The sequence below is a fragment of the Sapajus apella genome, unplaced genomic scaffold (assembly GCF_009761245.1).
Source record: "Sapajus apella isolate SASKATOON/1434 unplaced genomic scaffold, GSC_monkey_1.0 scaffold51, whole genome shotgun sequence".
Taxonomy (NCBI): domain Eukaryota; kingdom Metazoa; phylum Chordata; class Mammalia; order Primates; family Cebidae; genus Sapajus; species Sapajus apella.
Window position 1 is genome coordinate 6,527,696 of NW_022436991.1, and position 16,280 is coordinate 6,543,975.

The 16,280-nt window shown below is 44.2% G+C and overlaps 1 pseudogene; it reads right to left on the bottom strand.

Annotated features, from left to right (window-relative positions):
- Positions 1-7,998: 7,998 nt before the first annotated feature.
- LOC116526744 lies at positions 7,999-8,653 on the bottom strand (annotated as a pseudogene).
- Between the last annotated feature and the right edge of the window lie 7,627 nt (positions 8,654-16,280).

The following is a 16,280-nucleotide window of genomic DNA, read 5'->3' on the forward strand; positions in this document are numbered from 1 at the left end:
TGAGACCAGCCTGGGCAACATAGTGAGACCCTGTCTCCACACACACACAAAATAAAATATATAATTATTTTAAGATAATAAAAGTTTTAAAATATTAAAAATTTAAAATTGAGACAGGGTCTTTCTCTGTTATCCAGGCTGGAGTACAATGGTGCAAACGTGGCTTACTACAGCCTTACCTTCCTGGGTTCAAATGATCCACCTGCCTCAGCTTTCTGAGTAGCTGGGATCACAGGCAAACACCAGCACATCAGGCTAATTTTTAAAATTTTTTTGTGGAGACAGAGTCCCTCTATGTTGCCCAGGGTGATCTTGAACTCCTGAGGTCAAGTGATCCTCCTGCCTCGGTCTCACAAAGTGCTAGGGTTACAGGTATGAGCCACTGCACCTGGCCTTAAAATTTTTTTAAAGAATCAAGTCAAATTATTTTTCAGAAAGTGATTTCGAACAACATTGCCACCAGCAGTTTGTTTAAAGGTTTCATTTCCCAGGCCTTCCACCTTGGCTATCCCTGCTGATATTATGCAAATAGACATTGATGTATTCCATTGTTCTAAGGGCCTCTGGAAATACAGCAGTGACCAAAATACACAAGTCACGGCCCTTATGGGGCTCGTAATCTGCGAAAGGGATGCAGAGATACAATAAATTGCTTGCCAAGTAAATGTGTCATTTGTCAGATGGCAATAGATGCTATGAAGAAAATCAAAGTGGTTGATTTTCCACACAAGCGGGGTGGAGTGGGGTGCTCGTTTACGTAAGGAGTTCACCATCTGTCACTGATAAAATGACATTTGAGCAGAGAACTGAAGGAAGAGCATCCCAGGTGGAGGGTAAAGCAAATACAGTGAACATGATATTTTCAAAATTCAACAGGGAAAATCATTACTTTTAGCTCCATAGGAGAGTGGTGCTGGGGTATACTGAGATAACTTTGTCCAGCAGGTAAGTCAGAGGGTATTTCTGTTTGCCTCTGAAGCCCCTTGCACTTGCAGCTGATTTGTTCGAGATTAGGGTTTGCTAAAGCTAACACTAAAATTAGTTTTCATTTCTTAAGTAAACAGCAGCTGGCAGTACATTTGGGGTTGGAGAGCAGCCTGAATGAGCAGAGTGGCAAAGAGGAAAAGACAAGCAAGCCTTTCACGTTTGCTGGGGAAGGAGCGGCACGTAACAGTAACACAGTCAGGTGATATATTCAAGCCCCCCTGGGTGACAGTGCCTTCTGAAATCATAACAAGTTAGAAACCTCACTGTCATCAGGAATATTTTCCTTTCCCTCCTCCTCCTTCTTTATTCCATCACCAAATTCTGTAATGTCTCCCTCTGAATGAGCACAGGAGGCTGGGCACAGTGACTCATGCTTGTAATCCCAGCACTTTGGGAGGCCAAGGCAGGCGGATCACTTGAGGCCAGGAGTTCAAGACCAGCCTGGGCAACATGGTGAAACCACACCTCTACCAAAAACAAAATACAAAAAATCAGCTTAGCTGGGCATGGTGGCACATACCTGTAGTGTCAGCTACTTGGGAGGCTGAAGTGGGAGGATCACCTGAGCCTGGTGAGGTCAAAACTGCAGTGAGCCATGATTGTGCCACTGCATTTCAGCCTGGGCAACAGAGCAAGACTCTGTCTCAAAAAAAGTTAGCTTGGCATGGTGGTGCACACCTGTAGTCCCAGCTACTCAGGAGGTTGAGATGGGAGGTTCACTTGAGCCCAGGAGTTTGAGGCTACAGTGAGCTGTGATTGTGTCACTGTACTCCAGCCTGGGTGACAGAGCAAGACCCTATCTCAAAAATAAAATAAAATAAAATGCCAACATGATCATGACACACTCTTGTATTAATAATGTCTGTTTGTTCCCATGCCCAGTTAATTGTTAATTTTTTGTAGAGGCGACATCTTACTATATTGCTCAGGCTGACATACAATTATTCCTACAATATCTTATTGGTTGCATGGATTGGCCCTATTCACAGGGAATACACAAGAAGGTGAATACCAGGAGGGGAGGATCACTGAGGGCCATTTTGAAGGCTGACTACCACAAGTACCTAACTCAAAGGGTTGCCATGGGGATTAAATGCATTAGTATATGGAAAGAATCCTAGACCAATGCTCATATACAGTAAATGGTTATACCCGTTAGCTTTTGTTGCTATGGGCCCGCAGGGTAGCAGTTTCACTAGATACTGTTGTTTTTAAGGTAATAACCTTTCCAGCTTATTTGTTTTTATCTGATTACAAATTAAAATCAGCAATTTTCTTTGTGGTTTTTGTTTTTTTTTTTTTTTTTTTTTGCCCATCTTCAATCTCAAAATCACCTATGGATTTTTCAGTAGAATGTTGTATTTTAAAACAACTGTAAATAGTTTTTGAACTTATGAAAATAATAATGGTTGTTCAAAAACTTCACAGAAATATGTATAACACGGCCAGGCACAGTGGCTCATGCTTGTAATCCCAGCACTTTGGGGTCACTTGAGGTCAGTAGTTCAAGATCCAACTGGGCAACATGGCAAAACCTCATCTCTACTAAAAACACAAAAATTAGCCAGGCATGATGGTGCATGCCTGCAATCCCAGCTATTTGGGAGGTTGAGGCAGGAGAATCGTTTGAACATGGGAAGTGAAAGTTACAATGAGCTGAGATCGTGTCACTGCATTCCAGCCTGGGCAAGAGAGAAAGATTCCATCTCAAAAAAACAGAAAGAAAAAGAAAGAAAGAGAGAGAAAGAACAAAAGAAGTATGTATAACATATGCTTGTTTTCAATAACACAGAAACAAGCAGAATAAAAAATAACATCCTTCTTCATATCTCTCTTGTGCTTCCCTTCCCAGAGGTAACCACTTTTAAGTTTATATTCTTCTGACCACTTTGTCTTAACAGACATCCTGTACTGGTATTAAATACATGGGATTATTGTGTTTATATGAATCAGTGATTTAAGAATTGGTTGAAGGCTGGGCGCGGCGGCTCAAGCCTGTAATCCCAGCACTTTGGGAGGCCGAGGCGGGTGGATCACGAGGTCAAGAGATCGAGACCATCCTGGTCAACATGGTGAAACCCCGTCTCTACTAAAAATACAAAACATTAGCTGGGCATGGTGGCGCGTGCCTGTAATCCCAGCTACTCAGGAAGCTGAGGCAGGAGAATTGCCTGAACCCAGGAGGCGGAGGTTGCGGTGAGCCGAAATCGCGCCATTGCACTCCAGCCTGGGTAACAAGAGTGAAACTCCGTCCCAAAAAAAAAAAAAAAAAAAAGAATTGGTTAAACAGTTTATCTTGGAAATCGTGCATGCTATATCCAGGCATTTAGATGAGAACCCCAAGCCCCACCTCACTCCTGCTGGCATGACCATTGTGATTTTTTTTCTAGATTTTCATATTTTGTGATATTATATAGGATGGAATAATGGGATTGTGATACAGTTGGATCTCCAAATAGGTTGGTTGACTTCACATCTACAGTCCAATGTTGGAGAAAGTATGTGGCCTCTGAAGTGGAGACTGATCTGGATTTGAATGTTGGTTCTGATGCTTCCTGATGAGGTGCGTTTACACAAGTTTTTCTTTGTTTGTTTGCATGTCTGTATCTCTCAGTTTTCATATTTGCAAAGCCTCCTCATGGAGATGTTAAATGAGGCCATGCATGATATCAGATGTGAAGTGGACTCAGCCTGTGGTGCTTGGTCCAGGTTAGCTCCCTTCCCTTGGTCCAGGTTAGCTCCCTTCCCTTGGTCCAGGTTAGCTCCCTTCCCTTGGTCCAGGTTAGCTCCCTCCCTTGGTCCAGGTTAGCTCCCTTCCCTTGGTCCAGGTTAGCTCCCTTCCCTTGGTTCAGGTTAGCTCCCTTCTCTTGGTTCAGGTTAGCTCCCTTCTCTTGGTCCAGGTTAGCTCCCTTCCCTTGATCCAGGTTAGCTCCCTTTTCTTAGTTTTGGTTAGCACCTTTTTTATTTTATTTTATTTTTTATTGCATTTTAGGTTTTGGACCTAGAAATAGAAATTCCATTTGACCCAGCAATCCCATTACTGGGTATATATCCAAAGGATTATAAATCGTTCTACTATAAGGACACATGCACACAAATGTTTATTGCAGCACTGTTTACGATAGCAAAGACCTGGAACCAACCCAAATGCCCATTGATGATAGACTGCACAGGGAAAATGTGGCACACATACACCATGGAATATTATGCAGCCATCAAAAACGATGAGTTCTTGTCCTTTGTAGGGACATGGATGAACCTGGAAACCATCATTCTCAGCAAACTGACACAAGAGCAGAAAATCAAACACCACACCTTTTCTTAGGTCTAGGTTAACCCCTTTTTCTGCACTCTGCTTCTGGAAAGACTGTGGGACTTCCCACAAGGGGGCGCAGGTACAAAGGGATTGCAGCCTAGAAGCAGAGCAGTCCCTGCCCGTAGAGGCTCAGGGGCCACCTTTGTATTAATTTCAACCATCTCTGCTGTGCACAAACACCATCCTCTCAGGAGATGGCATAATAAAATGGTCTCAGTTGTGAGTGCTCCAGGGGATGGCCACAGCTCTGTTCTCCGTCTGGGGAGTCTGCCTTCAGGTTGCTATGGAATTTTCAGTCCCTCTGTTCCCAAAGGCACTGAGTGAAATCCGTTTTATGACCAGGAACTTTAGTTTTTACCAGCTTTAAAGTAGATGATGTCGTACTTCCAGTGCTTCTCTACCCGGTTAGCTGAAGAAATCTGGACAGAATCAAGGGCCACTCAAAAAATGCTTCCATGAACACAGTGTAACATGCTTATGAAACTAACCTAATAGACCCATAGATAGGCTTTTTTAAAAAAATGAAAATAGACTCTTCCGGTTACTTATCTATTTATTGAGATGGAGTCCTGCTCTGTTTCCCAGGCTGGAATATTGGAGATCCTGGACCTGTTAGAAAGTGCCATTCTTTGCTGACCACAGGTCAGGAACCCTGCACAGGGACTGGATAGACAAGGATATGAGGCCAGTTTCCCCCACCGCCCGGCTTTTACTAGTTCTGCAAGCCAAAATTGACTCCTTAAAGGGAAGCCTTGATAAAAATAGCCACTTTCTCCAATTGTGTCCTGTTGCAAAAGAAAAATGAATTCTTATTGGACTGATGCAAACGACCATATTGCCATAATTTAAGAATACTCACAGATGGTTTCCTAATTCTAGAGGAACCAGGCAGAGAGAAACAAACATGCTCCAAATGTTGTTTCCATGAGTATGCCTTGCTCAGTTAATAATGGTCATAAATAGTTCAAAATAAGTTTCCTTGACTCTGAAAAACAAAACAAGGATTAGCAATGTTCCAAGCAAAAGCCAGAGAGGTTGCTTCAGCTTTCTGAGTTCAGTCCATTTAGTTAACTCTTGTTTTGCTTGTGAACTTTTCAGCTCTTTACGAGTCCTATACATTTTCCTTTATTCCAATGTTACGATCTCTAAAGTTACCAAAAGCTTGTATTTGAGAGCACCTGTTAAAGTTCTATAGCTCATTATAAACCACCTTCGAAAAGGATTAAAACAAGGCAACGATTGTCTGTGAATAGAAAAATCTCCGGGGTAGTTACAGTTAGAAACGTGACTGACAAAGAAGTTTGGTTACCTCCGTGGTTTACAATAACTTAACATAAAAAACCTTAATTATAATTGATAGCATATGCTCGGACACTAGAATTTTAGAAATTCCACACAATTTTGGAACATATATTAGCATTATTTACTAAAAATATACCCTAAAGAAGATTGAACATCATTTTGGCGATCCCATGTACCTAAACATGTCAAATAATCCTGTTTGCCTCTCTTGTCTGGACACCTAATGAGCCCTCTGAAATATCCGAAAAGCCAGGTGTCAGGAAAGACAATTTTGAAACTTAAATTTGATTTTGAGACACCTTTTAAATATGTTTAAAGCACTTGACATTATGAAATAGAATTCCAGATTACTGTAGTTATTTATTTTGCCAAAATAATGACTCAGAAATTTAAAATAAACAAAAACCTTTTATAATCCTTTATGAATTTTGCCAAATAGCAGATTAGCGTTTTAAGAATACTTTGTTGTGTTTTTATTTCAATTCTCTATTTATGGAAAAACCACATAATACATAATGCTGTTTTGAATTTAGTTAATATGTTCACATAGAGAACCTTTTCTGCAAGATTAATTTCCGCAATTCTCCTACCACTTCTTTGAACTTTCAGCTTTTTCCTATCTAATTTAAAACAATCCTTTAACCCTAGGCAAAAATTTATATTTCCATGCCTTCTTATAACCTTTTACAAAAAAAAAAAAAAAATCGGCCAGGCGCAGTGGCTCACACCTGTAATCCCAGCACTTTGGGAGGCTGAGGTGGGTGGATCACCAGGTCAGGAGTTCTAGACCAGCCTGGCCAACATGGTGAAACCCCGTCTTTAAAAAAAAATAAAGGGGGGAGGGGGAAGAAAAGAAAAGAGAAACATCTACCAAAAAAAAAAAAATCGTACTGTTCTTACACACCTTGCATGTAAATCTATTTCCAGTAGTTCCAATTACATGTTATAATGGTAACTCTTAGCAATTTTTAACTTTAATTTAAAACCTGGTAAGTTGTTTTAATTGTGTGCTAAGTATAGCCAAGGTTTGACTCCATTATAATTAAGGGCGTGATTAGTTCAGTAGGTTCCCAGGCTTTACCAATTGTGAAGTCAGCTAGTCAAATAGTTCTCAAAACCCAAAAAGTAGTTTGTAACCTCAAAACACTTAGCAAACCTTGCATTGGACCTGCATTATTTAGTCTACCTATTCACATTTTAATAACATCTGCTTTTTACCAATAAATCTTTAAGACTGTTTTTTTTTTCCTTTAAAAGTTAAGTGCTGATGGGGTGGAGAATAGGGAAAAAAAAAGGAACAGTTTAAAAATGCCTGGGTAAGAATGCATTATTCTTATGCAAGTGGTTCCTCCACCAGGGGGACAAGTTTAAGCTTAATTACTGTCTGGTAGAGTTAAACTCCTTGGCTGTGCAAAAGGAAGGCGGTGGAGGTGGCAGCGTATGGCTGGGAACCAGCCAGACAGCTGTGCAGGACCCTTGGGCCACGTGTCCCAGCCCCATCAGTGAGTGGGAAGCAGCGGGGAGTTGCTGCTTGCTGGTCCATCCCAAAACAGGAAGGAAAAGGCCATGAGGATGAAAAGGCTCAGAAGGGACTGGGCGCTGTAGCTCAAGCCTGTAATCCCAGCACTTTGGGAGGCTGAGACAGGTGGATCATGAGGTCAAGAGATCTAGACCATCCTGGCCAACATGGTGAAACCCCATCTCTATTTAAAATAAAAATAATAATAAAAATAAATTTTAAAAAAAGACTCAGAAGGGAGAGAGAAAAAGAATTCTTGGTTTGCATCTCACTCACTGCTTCTTGAACCTCACTTTGGGTGCCAAAAATGCTGCAGGACTTTTCCTTAGTTCAGCTAAAGATAGGGTTTTTGTCCCATGGTCATGAAAATTCAGGCTCACAGGCAATTTGAATGGTGAGTAAGACGGAGTTTTATTGGGTGAAAAAGGAGGAAAAAGGGGAAACAGGGAACTCTCACTAGACCAGAGTCCCTGTTAGAGCACTTCCCACCCAGCCGATGGAATCCCAGGTTCCACACAGGAAGAGAAGGGGCCAGGCTCCTCCATGCTACAAACAGTACAAACTTGCGTGGCTCCCCCGAGTGTGCAGGCCGTCGGAGAGGCAGGAGATTCTCCAGGGACCCCTTCCCACTTGGCTGTCTCACTATTATTGCCTCATTTTACAGATGAAGAAACTGAGGCACAGAGATTAAGTAATTTGCCCAAGATTACGAAGCTAGTAAGGATATAGCAGAACTGGAATTCAAAGTCAAATAGTATGGCTTCAGAATACCTGCATGTAACTTCTGTGTTCATTAAGTAGTTAACTACTTGAATTATTTCTCAGTACATATTGGCTGTTATTGTCATCATTTTTTTTTCACTTTTTTTTTTTTTTTTTTTTACTGTGAATATATTTTTCATTTAGTCATTCTGTTTACAACTGAAACTCTGGGAATTCAAAATTAACACCCTTGCCCGTGAGCTTCTTATAGACACCAGAAAAGGTTTCAACCTTGTGTTCCACATTGTTCTGCTGTGCTTTGTCCAAATGAACCTTTATGAGCCGGCTGCCATCCACTTTCACGTGGATTCTCTTGCCCACAATTTCACTTGGGAAGACCAGGTCCTCAAGGATTGCATCATGCCCAGCTGTCAGTGTACGGCTCCTGGGACGCTTTTGTTTATTTTTTGTACGGCTTTTTCGAGTTGGCTTAGGCAGAATTCTCCTCTGAGCGATAAAGACAACATGCTTCCCACTGAACTTTTTCTCCAATTCACATGCTAGCTGGACTTGGATTTTCTGGAAAGATTTTAGTTGAGGAACAGGAACAAAGATTATGGTAGCTTTCCGGCCACCACCAACTTCAATTTCCTTGGCTGCCATAATATTCAGCTCCCTGAACTGAGCCTTGAGGTCGAGTTCATCTCCAGCTCCAGAAGAGCCTGGGAGATGCCGGACTTGAACTCGTCTGGCTTCTCGCCATTGGGCTTCACAATCTTGGTGCTCGAACTGAACATGGCTTTCTCCTTGGTGAGCGCCGACTTAGGAAAAGCTTTTTCACTTTTTAACATTAAAAAAATTTTCTTTTGAGGCAGGGTCTCACTCTGTTGCTCAGGCTGGAGTGCAGTGGTACAGTCATAGCTTATAGCAGTCTCAAACTCCTGGGTTCAAGCAGTCCTCCTGCCTCAGCCTCCTAAGTAGCTGGGGACTGTAGGCCTCTGCCATCATGCCCGCATTATCCTTGATTCTATTCACAAAGCAGAAAAGTTCAAATGGACAGATACCTGTATTATATACAAGAAATTAAGGCCGGGCGCAGTGGCTCAAGCCTGTAATCCCAGCACTTTGGGAGGCCGAGGCGGGTGGATCACGAGGTCAAGAGATCAAGACCATCCTGGTCAACATGGTGAAACCCTGTCTCTACTAAAAATACAAAAAATTAGCTGGGCATGGTGGTGCATGCCTGTAATCCCAGCTACTCAGGAGGCTGAGGCAGGAGAATTGCCTGAACCCAGGAGGCGGAGGTTGCGGTGAGCCGAGATCGCACCATTGCACTCCAGCCTGGGTAAAATAAGTGAAACCCCGCCCCGAAAAAAAAAAAAAAAAAAAAAAGAAAGAAATTAGACTTGCCATGTGACCTCCCCCTTTAACTTTGACTCAGATGCTCACTGAAGCACCTTTTCCTTAGGGAAACTTTCCCCGACACTGAAGAAATGTCCCTAATTATAAATTCTTGCAACATTACATACCTCTTCTTGGTTGCAATAATCACAGTTACATTTATGTCATTGTAAGGACATAATGACATTTTCAATATTGTGGTAAAAACACACCTCATTAATTTACCAGTCTTAATTATTTTTAACTGTATAACTCAGCAGTGTGAAGTATAGGAGGTATTCACATTGTGTAACAGATCTGAATGTTTTCATCTGGAAAAACTGAAGTTCTATGTTCGTTGAACACAAATTCTCTCCCTCTTCCTTCCTCTAAGCCGTTGGTAACCACCTTTCTCTTTTCTGTTTCTATGATTTAGATTGCTTTAGATACTTCCAGTGATTGGAATTCATACAGTATTTGCTCTTCTGTGCCTGGTTTATTTCGCTTAGCACAATATCCTTGAGGTTCATCCATGTTGTAGCATGTGACAGGATTTCCTTCTTTTTTAAGACTGCATAATATTCCATTGTGTGTATATAACCACATTGTCTTTACCCATTCCTTTGCTGATGGACATTTAGTTTGCTTCTAACATTTGACTATTGTGAATAATGCTGCAAGAAACATGGATGTGCAAATTTTTTTTTCTTTTTTTTTTCTTTGAGGCAGAGTCTTCCTTTGTTGCGTGGGCTAAAGGGCAGTGGCACAATTACAGTTCACTGCAGCCTCCACCTCCCAGGATCAAGTCATCCTCCTACCTCAGCCTCCTGAGTAACTGGAACGACAGGCATGTGCCACGATGCCTGGCTGATTTTTGTATTTTTTTGTAGACTGGGTTTCACCATGTTGCACAGGCTGGTCTCAAACTCCTGGGCTCAAGTGAACTACCTGTCTCAGCCTCTCAAAGCGCTGAGGCTACAGGCCTGAGCCATTGCCCGGCCCAAATATCAGTCTGAGATCCTGCTTTGGCTTTTTTGGCCATATACCCAGAAATGGGATAGTTGCATTATACCGTGTTGCTGTTTTTCGTTTTTTGAGGAACCACTGTACTGGTTTTTACAGTGGCACCGTACCACCCATTTTGCATTCCCACTGGCAGTGCACAATTTATCCACATCCTCATCAACACTTATTTTTTTGTTTGTTGTTTTTGTTTTTTGATGGCGGCCAGTCTAATAGATGTGAGGTGATAGCTCATTGTGGTTTTGATTTGCATTTATCTCGTGCTTAGTGATAATCATGAGAGGACTTGCATTTCTCTTAGGATTAGATGATGTGGCTCGCAGACAGAGTTTTGGAGATCAGCAGCCCTGACCTGTGAGCCTGCTGGGTCCTCCCAGCACCGCAGCACCCAGGCCTGCGCGGCATCTGGTGGGCGCCGGCTAAGGCAGGCTCAATGGAAAGAATGAATGAATGCAGACTACGGGCGGTGATCAAGGTCTCGGATACCAGCAGGCGTCCTAACCCGGCGCTGGCAGGAACTGGCTCGATTCCCAGAGGAGAGCGGTCGGCCTCCCAGGCAGGAAGGCCGGCTCTGGTGCAGGGTGCGCCGCCTGCGGGCTGGGCTGCTCTCCAGGGCGGGTCGATCAGAGGCCAGCGCTCGCGGCAGCTGCAGGAGCGCCCGGAGGTGAGACGGGTTCGCCAGGGACGTCTTGGCGGAGCCCTCTCGCGGTCTCCCAGAGGGGCTCGATGGGAAGAACCGGGTGCGGGGTCCCCAACGCGGGCAACAGTGGGGCGGCCAGGCGGGGCGGCCAGGCGTGTCAGCAGGGGCCGGGAGCGGGGAGCGAACCGGGTGAGGCGCCACGGTGGTGGGGGAGCCACCAGGCGCGGGAATCCAGGAGCACGTGGGGGAGGCGGTGGCTCCAGCCCCAGACCGCCGCACTCGGACCCTTTGCATTAAGAAAGCTTCCGGGTAATGCACAAGTCCCGGCCGCCGCCTCCATGCAGCCCACCCTGCAAGTGCAGGAAGAACCTGTCTCTCAGGCGCTTACTTGGCCCTGCGCGATCCGGTGAGTTTTTTATCTGAGCAGCGGCCTGGGTGAGAGCGAGCAGGGGCTTTGGAAGCTCACTGTTTGTGTGCTGTGCGTCTCTGGACAAGTTACTTGTCCTCTCTGTCTGGGCTCCATTTTCCACATCTGTTTAAAAAAAAAAAAGTTAAAATTGGACTTCCCTCACGGAGATTCTGTGAGCCTTGTTTGATTCCTAAATGTCAGATGCTGTTATTTCTCCTGGGGTAATCTCTGAAATAGGGTTTCCGGTCCCTTTTTACCCACGGGAGATCGTTTCAGTTAAGTGACTTGCCACAGCAATTAAATAAAATCTGTGGGATTTGAGCTCAGGAAGTCAAACTCCAGAGACTGGATCTTATCTGATCTAGGTCCCACCGTTTCTCAGCAGGGTGAACTTGGGTTTGCCACTTCTGAGACCCTTCGCCCCTATCTGTGAAACAGGTGCAATTAATAGTAGCTTGCCGATGGGGTTGTGAAGATCTACGGAACTAACCCACATATGCAGCCCCCTACTAATGTGTGCGTGCCAGAAGGGTAGGATTTTTTCTGTTTTGCTTGCAGATAGATCCCCAGTGCCGGCACACAGTGGATGCCCTATAAATACTTGTTGAATGAATAAGGAGCACATGCTACCTTTTATCCTTCCAATAACCCCTGCTAGTACCAGACGACTGATGAGAAGACAAAGATTCAAGGAGGCTGAATAAGTCACCCCATGTTACCTGGGAGATCTGTAGAGGAGTCTGTGTGATCTTGACAAGCAATCCAGGTTCCATCACCTCTTAGCAGGGTGAATAGGGCAATTATCTGATTCCTCTGGGCCTCAGTGTCCTTATCTGTAAAATGAGGACAATCATGGCACCTATCCTATAGGGTTTTTATGGATTTTTTTTTTTTTTTGAGTTGCTGTCTCACTCTGCTGCCCACGCTGGAGTACAGTTCTGTGATTCTTCACATATCTTCAACCTCCCAGGCTCAAGCAATCCTCCTGCCTCAGCCTCCTGAGTAGCTGGGGCTATAGGCATGCACCACGATTCCTAACTAAATTTTCAAATTTTTTTTGTATAGATGGGGTTCTTACTATGTTGCCCAGCCTGGTCTTGAACTTCTGGGCTCAAAAGATCCTCCTGCCTTAGCCTCCTAAAGTTCTGGGATTACAGGAATGAGCCACTGAGCCCGACCTTCTGTGGGGATTAAATAAAGATGAAACACTTAGAACAGTGCCTGGCACTTAGTAGGTGCTCAGTCAACATAAGCTACAGTAAATGCTGTGACCGCCCTCTACAAAAGTGGAGGAATGGCACAGTGGTTGTGTCCCTTTAGAGGAGGCAGAGGGAAGAGCGGGATGTCATGTGTCAGAGGTGATGAAGGAGCTTCCCTGCCTTCTGAGTAGCCCACAGAACCAGGCCCTGAAGAGGAAGGGGTGCCACCCACATCCCTGCTCTTCACCTGGGGGCACCAAGAGGCTGTCTCGAGGACCTGCCATTCTTTTGTTAAAGAGAGCGTGATGTTCTGTCTTCTCCGCCTGCTTGCAGCTGATGAAGGTTTGGGAGGAGGATTTCAGGTGTGGTGATTCTAGCTAGACCTGGGTTCACATGTCATCTTGGAGTAATTCCCAGCTCTGGGATTTTGCCAAGTTGCCTTTGGAGCCTCAGTTGCCTCACCTATAGAATGGGCAGAATCATAGGACCTCCTAGGGCTGTTGGAGGGATGATCTGCATTCATGTCCAGAGAGCGCTAGGCGGAATGTCTGGCACATAATAAATGACAGCTCTATGTGTCCATATTATTTGATACCTGATGCTCCTTTCCATTCCTGGCCTTAGGATCTGTGGCTGTGTAGGTCAAACTCTCCAAGGAGGATTAAATAAAGCACCTTTTCCTTAAACCCCCTTCCCATCTATTTATTTATTTTTATTTTTAGAGACAGCGTCTTCTCTGTTGCCCAAGTTGGAGTGCAGTGGCACGATTGAAGGCTGTAGCCCTTTGCAGTCTTAAAGTCCGGGCTCAGGCCATCCTCCCACCTCAGCCTCCCGAGTATCTAGGACTACAGGTGCTCACCACCTACAACCAGCTAATTTTTAAATTTTTTGTAGAGACAAGGTCTCATTGTGTTGCCCAGGCTGGTCTCAAACTCCTGGCCTCAAATAATCTTCCTGCCTCATTCTCCCAAGTAGCTAGGACTTCATGCACACCCTACCACCTACTTCTCATCCAGACGGTCTCCTTCCAGGGATTTCCACCTGTCAAATTTTTGAAGAGTTTTGCATTCTGGTAGGGCAAATGCTGCCTTTAAATGTGCCAGGGCAGGCTGGGCACAGTTGCTCAAGCCTATATTCCCAGCACTTTGGGAGGCCAAGGCGGCCAGATCACTTGAGTTCAGGAGTTCAAGACCAGCCCGGGGAACATGGCAAGACCTTTTCTCTACTAAAGTACAAAAATTACCAGGGCATGGTGGTGCATGCCTGTGGTTCCAGCTACTCAGGAGGCTGAGGCATGAGAATTGCTTGAGCCTGGGAGGCGGAGGTTGCAGTGAGCCAAGATTGTGCCACTGCACTCCAGCCTGGGTGACATTGAGAAACTCTGTCTCAAAAAAGGTGGGGGGAGCAGGGCAGTTTCTGGGGACAGTAAGTCTGGCATGGGATGGGAGGGACATTGTATTTTCCTCTTAGGGCAAGGCATTACAGCCTTTAATATGGTGCTTGGTGGATGAGGAATCCTAGCCTTTTAACATAATCATAGTATTTAATGACTGTTCTGCTTACCATGTGCCTGGTATCGTGCTAAGTCCCAGTTCTAGTCATCTATAGAACTCAGGCTCCAGAGCCAGACCACCTGGGTTAAAATCCTGCCTCTGTCACTTCCTTGCTGTGTGACCTTGGGCCAAGTTACTTAATCTCTCTGTGATTCGAATGACTCATCTGTAAACTGGGTTGATTCTAATAGTACTTAACTCATAGGGCTGCTGTGAGGATTAAATACAACCCACACATAGATGGTGGTAAGGACAATGTAATGATAAATGTTGGCCACTGTGTATTATAATGACTTCCATTTGACAGCTGAGGAAACTGAGGCAGGCTCAAGGAAATTCATAACCTGTCCAATGCCTCAGAGCTATCTTTTCTATTCCAGCATCTGCTCATTTATTTTCATTTCCCTCTTAATTCATGCCCCCCTCACTGCACCCCTTAATTCAATCATCAGCCTCTATCTAGGATCCCTGCTTCCTGTGTCTCGGGCTCCCAGCATCTGCTGCTGCCAGAAGGTTCTCCCTCTTCCTCACTTCCCAAACTTGAGGAGCTCCCCGGTGACCTTGGAAATAGATCTTTTTCTTTTCTTTCTTTTTTTTTTTTTTCTAAATTTATTTATTTAACTTTAGGTGCATACTATATCTGTCATTTCTCCCCATGTTATCCCTGCCCACCCCCCCTCCACCCCCCACTGTCTCTCCCCTACTCCCCACAACTGCCCCCAGTGTGTGATGCTCCTCTTCCTGAGTTCATGTGTTCTTGTTGTTCAACACCCACCTATGAGTGAGAACATGCGGTGTTTGGTTTTCTGTTCTTGTGTCAGTTTGCTGAGAATGATGGTTTCCAGATTCATCCAGGTCCCTACAAAGGGCATGAACTCATTGTCTTTTATGGCTGCGTAGTATTCCATGGTGTATATGTACCACATTTTCTTTGTCCAGTCTATCATCGATGGGCATTTGGGTTGATTCCAGGTCTTTGCTATTGTACACAGGGCTGCAATGAACATACGTGTGCATGTGTCTTTATAGTAGAATGATTTATAGTTCTTTGGGTATATACCCAGTCATGGGATTGCTGTGTCAAATGGAATTTCTAGGAAATAGATCTTTTTCTTTTACTTTTTCTGTTGTTTTCTCCAATTACTAACACAATACACATGCAAGTTATTTTAAAATTTTATTTATAAAAATATTTGCATAGAAAGTGAAAAACCCTGCTAATTCATCTCCTGGTCGTAACTGCTGTTTGGAGTTTCATGTGGTGGTATTCCAGATTTCTCCCTCTCCTCCTGGGTGTAATAATAGAGATTATTTTTACTTATCTTTTAAAAAGATGGGAACATGCTATTCATACTGTGTGCAATTCACAGGAGACAATTTTCAAGATTTAACTTATTTTTTGAAAAAGTTACACTGCCATATGGTATACAACCCCAGAGAGGCCAGGCACACTGGCTTGTAATCCCAGAGCCTTGGGAGGCGGAGGCAGGAGGATCACTTGAGGCCAGGAGTTTGAGACCCAGGCAACACAGGGAGACCCTCACAGGCCTGGGCAACATAGGGAGACACCATCTTGGCAAATAAAGAGAAATTAGGTGAGCATAGTGGTGAGTGCCTGTAGTCCCAGCTGCTCAGGAGGCCGAGGCAAGAGGATTGCTTGAGCACGGCTTGGGCAACAAAACAAGACTCTGTCTCTAAAAAAGAAAAATGGAAAAAAATCCAAAAGATGCCTAAGCAAATATTGGAAAGTATCTCCCTCCATATCTGTCTCCAGCCATCCAGTTTCTCACTCTGGAAGCAGCCACTATTGCCAATTTATAGTCTACCTGTAGTCAAGAAACATACAATTACAATTTATGGGGCATGTATGTGTCGTAAACTGAACTATGTAAAAATATGGTATAGTTTCTAGAAGAGGAGAAGCAGAGGAGAGAAAACTCTGTTAGAGAAAACGTTGAGCTGCTGATGTCCTTGTCTCATGGACTCTTCCTCAATGGAGAGTGAGAAGACACTGTTCAAAGTCCACGGAACTTGGTAACGTTTACAGCAGTGGTTCTCAGCTGGAGGCAGTTTTGCCTCCCAGGGGATATTTGACCATTCCTGAAGACATTTTTGGTTGCCATAGCTTGCAGATGGCGTGGGGTTGGGTGTCCTCCTGGTATCTAACAGATAGAAGCTGGACATATTGCTCAACACCCTACAATGCACAGAACAGTCCCCCCAGCTCCCCACAACAGGGAGTTGTCTGAC